The 9,658-nt window shown below is 41.9% G+C and overlaps 1 long non-coding RNA gene across 1 annotated transcript; it reads right to left on the bottom strand.

Moving 5' to 3' along the window:
- Positions 1–351: 351 nt before the first annotated feature.
- On the bottom strand, positions 352–9,444 carry LOC143878586 (uncharacterized). The gene is made up of 2 exons (XR_013251027.1): positions 8,871–9,444; positions 352–579 (listed from the first exon to the last, which is right to left on the bottom strand). It is a non-coding gene; the product is annotated as an uncharacterized LOC143878586 (long non-coding RNA).
- Positions 9,445–9,658: the final 214 nt, after the last annotated feature.

Below are 9,658 nucleotides of genomic sequence, written 5' to 3' on the forward strand. Positions count from 1 at the left end.
TGGGTCATCCGTCCTCACGCATTGTCCATCATCTCCTTCGCAAGTTTTGACTTCCAGCATCGTCCAATAAGCTGAAGTCAGTATGTTCATCTTGCCAACTTGAAAAGAGCCAACGACTCCCTTTCTGTCTTCAAGTCATCACTCTGATTCCCCTTTGCATTTAGTTTTTGCAGATGTTTGGGGTACTCCACCGGTTGACTTCAATAATGGTTTTAAGTACTACGTTCATTTTATTGATGATTATTGTCATACCCGCAAACCGAATTCTGGTCTAGGCACATAACGGCACCACATATTCATCAAACCACGAATATGTAAGGCATTCTCACTGTAACCATGCAATATACAGAGTAACAAAGATAATAACTAATTAATTAATTAACCATCAGAGTATTCAATGCGGAAACTAAAATTTCTTATCCAATGGACTACATGAATTAAACCAAATGAAATAACTAGATGTTCATTCCTACAAAACTATTGTCTCAATTAACTGAATAACTGGAAATAATAAACTCCTATACTGGCGCCCTTGCTCACACCCGAAGCCCACGCAACAAGCATCCTACTGTTCTCCACCTGTAATATAGAATGCGTGGAATGAGCTAACGCCTACTGAAATAGATATGTCTACACCAATAACATGCACTAGAAACAGAATAACTAGCAATCTATGTAATAATTGTAACTGGCATAGCATTTTAGCTAGCAAACTGTATAACTGGCATAAACATGCATAATTGTAACTGGAACCGTAACTGTAACTTGTAACTGTGTATGTAACTGTGCCTGACGCCTAGTCTAATGAAACTAGTACTGCTAGACTACATAGCCAACAGAACCTGCGTACTAACTCGTAGGAAGCAAAATCTCAACGATCTCGTATGGGATTATACCCTCGAAAATACTGCGTAGGGTGAAGCTCTCGAAAATACTCCGTAGAGCCATAATTGCGGCTTGATCCGTGACCTTTCTTTGACCGCCTAGAAAAAGTCTCATACACTAGTAATCATGCAAAATACTTCGTCTCAAAGGACATTAACCTGTTGCATCCTTACTTGGACAACACCATGTCCTGATGCAAAACTGTGACTATAAAAGGTTAGCTGGCACATACGTGCAATAATAGATCCTAATTAGGAGTCATACTATACTGTGAATATTGACACTCGTATACACTAACATAGTCAATATCAATCAAGAACATGGATAACTTTGCATAATAAATCAAATTCAATATGTAGATTAATTGTGGTAGAACATGTCTACTCACCTGTGGCACAGGTTTGATTCGTCTCCCACGAACAAGATCCTCAAATCACTGTGTAGAATCACCTACAATCCATATTAACCCTTGATTAACACTTTGGATTAATATCTAGGTCTTACGGGGCAGATCTATGCCTTCAAAACTTATTGGAAAACCTCTCAAAAATCGTCCCCTCATAGTGGTTCGTGCTTCCGAACCGGGCGTCCGAGGACTAGCCCAGGGCGTCTCAGAGATTTCCCCTCTTTCGGGAACTCTTGGATATGAATGTTAGGGCACCCACCCTTTGGGTGTCCGAAAGACCCTTCGGACGTCTGAACCTTGCGATTTGGGTTTTCCCAATTCGCGTGAAAACATAGTCTTCTTTCTACGCAAAAACCCATCTTTCCTCTTCCTTAAGCAGATTAATTATCTTAATAAGCTATCTCTTAATTTCCTCAATTGATTAGGGCATTAACGCGAAACGAATGTGAATATCTTCAGGAAAAACCAATTTTCCTCAACTCTAATCAATGGTTCTTCACTAGAAGAACACAAAACTTGATTTAATAATTATAGATGCGTTTTAACTTTTATTCTCAAGAGATCTAAATTTCTGTAGAAAGTAGAATAATCATAATTGTATTTTACATACCTCTTGGAAGACGGATTCCCAAGCTTTTCTTGTTCTCCTCTCCCAAAAACACCACACGGTTTCTCTATAGGGTTAAACTTCTAAAATATATAGCTTAAGTGTGTTTTTATAGACTCTTGCTAAGAGTCCTAATTAGCAGGATCTTGGAAGCCCTAATTCACTCCAATTAGGAAACTAGTTAATCTCTCTTTTCATTCTTTATTAATTAATTAAAACTTTAATTATTTTTGGACCAAAATACCCCCTTCCCAAACGATTTTCATTTTGGGGTATTTCATTCTCCCCTCCTTATAAAATTTAGTCATCGAAATTTGGTAACTTAAATTCGTACCTGCGAATAGATGCGGATACATTTCTCACATTTCTTCCTCCAACTCCAAGGTTGCCTCTTTTGCCGGCTCAACGCTGTCTTGAGTCTTTCTCTGATTAAGCCACAAGCAACCGTGATTAGTCTTTCAACCACTGCGAGGGGATTTGAGGCCGGTTTTTAATTCTCTTAGTCAATCTATAGTTGCTTTCAACTGATAACATCGGCGGGATAAGCATAGCCATATCATTCCCTCCCATTCCCTCTTGAATCCTCAGCTCAATCCTCTTAACCACATAGATAGGCTTGGGGCATGGCTTTGCTCAAACCTAGTTCACTCGTAGGTGCTGGTTTTCTTTTTCCTAATCTACCTAACCTAACAACTAGCCTTCGAAGCTTCTAGTCGTATGTATATGGCGCTATTCAGACTCTTTAATTTTCTTTTCTGCCTGCTGTACCAGTTCTGGACCTAAAATTTTCTTTCACCCATGTCATCCCAGCATATGGGAGATCTGCATTTCTTTCTATACAACGGTTCATATGGTGCCATCTGAATACTGGCCTGGTAACTGTTGTTGTACGAAAACTCGATCAAAGGTAACTATTTATCCCAATTACCCTTAAAATCAATTACACAAACCCTCAACATATCCTCGAGGGTCTGAATAGTTCTTTTGATTATCCGTCTGTTTACGGATGGTATGTTGTACTGAAACCCAACCTGGTACCCAAAGCTCTATGTAAGCTCTGCCAAAACTGTGACACAAATTTAGGATCTCTGTCGGACACGATTGACACTGGAACTCCGTGTAACTTCACGATTTCGTCGACATACCATTCTGCCATCTGCTTTAGAGTAGTAACTCCCACTCCGTAGGGCAAGAAATGGTCCGACTTTGTCAACATGTCGACAATCACCCTAATTACGTCTTTCTTTTGTAGGGTCTGAGGTAGCCCTATTCTCCTGTCGGCCTCTGCTGTTCGGCTTTCACCTGCTAGCATACTAGGCACTGTGCTACATATTGTGCTACCTCATGCTTCATGTTATTCCACCAGAAAGTTTCTTTCAAATCTCTGTACATCTTGGTACCTCCGGGATGAATCGAATATCCTGAATTGTGAGCTTCTTCCAGGATCTATCTCTTTAAATCTGCATTGTTTGGCACACATACCCTATTGCCAAACCTCAATGACCCTTCCTCATGGACTCTAAAATCTGTCTGTGCTCCAGATTATATTACTGATCGAGTCTTCTGAAGCTGCTCATCAATTGCATGGCCAGATCTTATCCTCTTTAGCAAAGTTGGTCGAACTAGTAGGTTTGACAACTGAGCCCTTGGCTCAAACTGCATCACCATAATTTCTAGCTTCCTTAGATCATCTAAGATTTGTCTTTTATCTGTGATCAAAGCTGACAATATTCCTTGTGATTTTTTGCTTAAAGCATCGACGACCACATTCGCCTTTCTCGGGTGATAGCTGATCGTCAGGTCATAGTCTTTTAGCAACTCTAGCCATCTTCTCTAGCAAACTCTTTCTGAGTGAAAATGTACTTCAAGCTTTTATGATAAGTAAGCACCTCACACAACTCTCCATAGAGATAATGTCTCCAAATCTTGAGTGCAAACACGACTGCTGCTAACTCCAAGTCATGAGTGGGATAGTTTTGCTCATATGGTCTCAACTGTCTGGATGCATAGGCCACAACTCTGCCATGCTCCATCAATACGCACCCCAGGCCACTCCTGGATGCATCACTGTATTAGAACAAAAACTCCACTCCTAAAGGGTATAGTAAGCACTGGAGCCGACACAAGTCGATCCTTTAGTTCCTGAAAAGTCTTCTCACATTTCTCCGTCCATGTAAACTTGGCACCCTTGTGAGTTAACTGTGTCAACGGAACTGCAATACTCGAAAACCCTTCAACAAATTTCTTATCAATCTTAGAAAACTTTGTACTTCTGATACGTTGCTTGGCCGCTTCCATTCCACTACCGACTGGATTTTCTGAGTGTCTATGGATACACTGTCTTCGGAAATTACATGCCGAAGGAATGCTACTTCTTTGAGCCAAAACTCACATTTATTTAGCTCAACATACAATTCCCGCCCTCTAAGGGTCGTAGGACAATCCTTAAATGTTCCTCATGTTCTTCCTTTCCCTTAGAGTATATCAATATGTTGACAATAAACATGACAACAAACTCATCTAAATGAGGTTTAGAGATTCTATTCATTAAATCCATAAAAGCTGTTGGAGCGATCGTCAACCCGGATGGCAATACTAAAAATTCGTAGTGGCCATAACGAGTTCTAAACGTGGTCTTTGGCACATGCTTTGCCTTAATCTTCAATTTGTGATAACCCGATCGAACGTCAATCTTCGAAAACACTTGTGCCCCCCGGACCTGATCAAACAGATCATCTATCATTGGCAACGGATATTCATTCCTAACGGTCACCTTGTTCAACTCCCTGTAGTCTATGCAAAGTCGCATGCTACCATCTTTTCTTTTTTTTACAAACAATAGTGGTGCTCCCCGGGGCGACACACTTGGTCTTATGAAACCCTTATCTAACAAAATTAGATATTAGATATACATATACTGATAGACACATATCGTTCCCCATGTGATTCCCACCCTCACGTCGAGTATGTGTTCAAGGTGTTTTTTGTCTCTAGGTTCTCAAATCTATGCTCTGATACCACAAAATTGTCACGCCCCAAAACCGAATTCCGGTCTAGGCACATATCAGAGCCACATATTCATCAAACCACGAATATGTAAGGTATTCTCACTGGAACCATGCAATATACAGAGTAACTAACATAATAACCAATTAATTAATTAACCATCAGAGTAATCAATGCAGAAACTAAAATCTCTTGTCCAATGGACTACATCAATTAACTAGATGTTCATTCCTACTAAACTATTGTCTCAATTAACTGAATAACTGGAAATAATAAACTCCTAAACTAGCGCCCTTGCTCACACCCGAAGCCCACGCAACAAGCATCCTATTGTTCTCCACCAGTAACATAGAATATGTGGAATGAGCTAACGCCTAGTGAAATAGATATGTCTACACTAATAACATGATATCAACCAATAGAAACAGAATAACTAGCAATCTATGTAATAACTGTAATTGGCATAGTATTCTAGCTAGCAAATTGTATAACCAGCATAAACATGCATAACTGTAATAGGAACCGTAACTGTAACTTGTAACTGTGTCTGTAATTGTGCCTGACGCCTAGTGTAATGGAACTAGTATTGCTAGACTACATAGCCAATGGAACTTGCCTACTAACTCGTAGGAAGCCAAATCTCAACGATCCCGTATGTGATTACACCCCGAAAAATACTGCGTAGGGTGAAGCTCTTAAAAATACTACGTAGAGCCATAACTGCAGCTTGATCCGTGACCTTCCTTCGAACGCCTAGAAAAAGTCTCATACACTAGTAATCATGCAAAACATTTCGTCTCAAAGGACATTAACTGTTGCATCCTTACTCGGACAGCACCATGTCCTTATGCAAAACTGTGACTATAAAAGTTTAGCTGGCACATACGTTTAATAGTAGATCCGAACTAGGAGTCATACTATACTGTGAATATTGACCTCTTGAGCTACTTTCTAACCTCAAACCTGACAATCATTTTCTTAAAGGCCTAGTTGTGCTTATTACCCTTGTCTACGTCCCTACAATCGCCACAAGCTTCAATTCCGTTCGTTGATGTGTGTGTTTCTTGGTTAGCCCAAGTCATCACGGTTATTGTTGTCTTCACCTTCCTTCTGGTCGGATTTATATTTCTCGACAAGTTGTGTTCGATGAACACACTTTCCCATCTGCCAATCACGCTCCTGCATTGGTTCCCATTCTTCTCCGTCTCTCATTCATCTCTCTATCCATTGGGTTCCTTCTAGGACAACGCTCGGTCAATCCCCCTCCACATGCCCCCTACGAACTCCTTCCTTTACGACACATTGTGGTACCCTGATCCCGCGAGAGGGGTGTGGGGCGCGAGCCGCCGCTCTCTCTCTCTTGGTCTCTCGTATCCACGCGATTGGCGTGTGCATTTTATTATTGATTTGAATTAATCTTTCCTGTGAACTTGGGATCACTAAGGCAATCCGAATTCCACACGAAAGAGACTGACAGAGTCGCCACCTAGATGTGGGATCTAGGACCCGTAATTAACCAGAAATCTAGACTCGCTACCTGGTTACGAGAATGGAAGGTATGGGGAGTTATCCACCACATGCACCATTCTTGCCCGATAATCGGTCTTCGATTCCAAAAGCTAACTCTTTTAAATTTATTTTAAATGGCTCATTCAACTCTATGTTAATGTGCGAACTAAGTGACATGCATCCTATGATCTAATTTCAATGTGAATCCTAAATGTGTATCTTGATTTATTAATTTGTCTGGATTCAATCTAAGTGAAAGTTCTCCTAAAATTCTAATTTCATGGAAAGTCCTAAGTGATTTGATTAAGCATTTACAAGAAAATTAATATACAAAACACCACAATTTGTTTGTGGTGCCGACTCGCGGGTGGTATGCCATCAGACATCCAAGCTGCCTACGTACCCAAGCCTCACTGGGATCAGAGTCGACGTAGTTCGGTGCACCTAAGCTAAGCTACTTATGCCTAACTCAACTAGGACACCGACCTAGACGGGATTGACTGTTTCAACAGTTTTAGGAGAAGTTATTTAATTCAAGTTGAGGATTTTATTATCTTAAGATTTCATCTAAGATGCTATATGATTCTCATCTAAATGCAAATGGTCCCTTAGACTAATGCAGGTTTTCCTACATCCTAGTTTACTAGGCTTGTCCTAGGGAAAGATTGGGTGACTAGTGTAACTAGACCTATGGCACGGTTGCTATACATAGCAAACGTCCGTGATGAGGCTGGACTCCTAACTCTAGGACTCCCTAAAACCTAAGACTCCCTAAAACTTAGGACACGACACGACACCGGTGTTCCTAAATTGGGCTCTAAGGGTCCTTACGACGGAAACCGTAATCCAACGGTTCCGAGAGACACGAGGTGAATCGATTTCAGTTCTTGAGGTTAGTGAAAAAAGGGATGGAAGAGATGATGAAATAGTGTGAGGGAATGAGAAAGATAGAGAAAGGTGCGACTGAACTTGGGAGTGCCAAATTGCCTACGTACCCCGCGATGGGGATCAAGCCACACGTAGTTCCGCTGGCGAGGTTGCTTGGATTTTGGAAAACAGAATTGGTATTTGGATCAGGAATCGGGTTTGTATTTGAGCATTGGACTTGAGATTCAGAAACATTGATTTAGCAATGGGATTTTGGAATTGGGAATTTGCATCAAAGAATTGAGCATATAGGAATCATCAAGGGTTTGAATTTTGGGAATTCAAAATGGGCGGGCTTATGAGATTCGGCCAAATGGATTCAGACATGCGACTCAGATTGTGTTGGAATATGACTTGGTTAGGCAAAAGGGAGGAAGTTCTATTAGGTGTAAAAGGGTATTAGTAGAATAGGGGAATGACTCGGTTGTGACATGGAAGGCCGCAACTTGGTCGAATGCGACTCGGTTGCATTGGGATGGGTTGATTAAGGAATTGGATTGAGTCAACTAAGGGGAGAGTCCAATCAGTTAAAAAGGTTGAGCATACTCGACTAGAGAGTTGGGTCAACTCGACTAGGGAGGTTGGCTAGAGTTGACTCAGTTGAGCTGGGTTGGGATCCCACTTGGTTGGATTGTATTGGGGCGATTTGTCTTAAGCTGCAGGTGGCCTGGCTGGGTTAGATTTAATGTAACCAGATTTATGGATAAATGGTGTGCCTCAGTGAGTGGACAAAGGTATGGCTTGGGTTGATGTGTGGCTATGGTTATAGGGTTTAAGGCTTATGGGTATGGGGTTTAGTGAGTTGGGTCTAAGTTAGGAGCAAACCCGAGACTAGCCATGGTCTAACCAGGAGGAAGCAGGGTACAAACCAGGGTGCGGACCAGGGTGCACCAGGGTGCGAACCAGCAGGGAACCAGGGTGCGAACCAGCAGGGGAACCAGGGTGCAACCAGCAGGGAACCTGGGTGCAACCAGCAGCGAACCTGGGTGCAACCAGGGTCTAACCAGAGTGCGAACCAGCAGGGAACCAGGGTGCGAACCAGTATCGAACCTGGGTGCAACCAGCAACGAACCTGGGTGCAACCAGGGTCTAACCAGAGGCTAACCAGGGGGAACCAGGGTGTGAACCAGGGTACGAACCAGAGTATAACCAGGGGCTGGCCAGGGTGCGAACCAGGGTGCGAATTAGTAGGGAACCAGAGTGCGAACCAGCAGGGAACCAGGGTGCGAACCAGCAGGGAACCAGGGTGCAACCAGTATCGAACCTGGGTGCAACCAGCAGCGAACCTGGGTGCAACCAGGAGCTAACCAGAGGCTAACCAGGGGGAACCAGGGTGTGAACCATTAGGGAAAAATAAAAATGAAGACCAGATGGGTTAAGAGAAGAGGGAAACATGTATAACTTCAAAGTCTACCATCAAGAAGAATATGAGTAAAGATTGATCCTAGATGCTTCCTAACATGGTTTTTCTTTTAAAGTAAAAGATATGCATGAAAACAGACCCTACATAGAATTGAAATAAATGCCTACCTCTTTGAAAACCCACTTTGTGTTTGATTTTTCTTTGATGTTAATTCCTTGAAGATGATTCCTTGCTTGATAATGACCGCTTTTGATATATATCACCCAACGTATAAAATCACCCGATCCGGCAAGGATGGCCGAACCCTTGAAGAGATGAGGGAGAGGGATGAATTTTCTAAGAGAGGGGTTCTTTTTCTTCTTCTCTTTGGATGGTGGGATGAGAGGGTATTTATAGGAGAATGGGATAGGAGGTTAGGTGAGGTTAGGTGAGGTTAGGTAAGGTTAGGTGAGGTTAGGTAAGGTTAGGTGAGGTTAGGTAAGGTTAGGTGAGGTTAGGTGAGGTTTGGGTGGTTAGGATGAGAGGAGAGGTTAGGTGAGGTTAGGTGAGGTTTGGATGGTTAGGATGAGAGGAGAGGTTAGGTGGTTTTGGATGGTGAGACCCAGGTCAAGATCTGTCATTGATCTAACGATTTACGGAAATCGGGTCTCGGAATGGAATCAGGGTCCGGGCTATGAAGTGACCCTAGCTTATTTTGTCCCGATTGATGATCCGTAAAGTCAGATCAAGATATTAATGACCTAAAACATATAAATCAATGATTAAGGGGGTTCTCACATGGATTTAACACACTAAATTCACTAATCAGGGTATTTTTCAATTTTTCGGATCTAATCATCTCACCAGGTACATCTCTTTATCATTTTGTTTTTTTCAAAAAATTTGAGGATGGATCAATATATTAGATTATTGTTGGTTAAAGTAAAGCAAAATGTGGGTGTCTACAGATGCCCCT

This window comes from Tasmannia lanceolata, unplaced genomic scaffold (assembly GCF_043159265.1).
Source record: "Tasmannia lanceolata isolate RefF3 unplaced genomic scaffold, GAP_Taslan_0.1 ptg000006l, whole genome shotgun sequence".
Classification (NCBI taxonomy): Eukaryota; Viridiplantae; Streptophyta; class Magnoliopsida; order Canellales; family Winteraceae; genus Tasmannia; species Tasmannia lanceolata.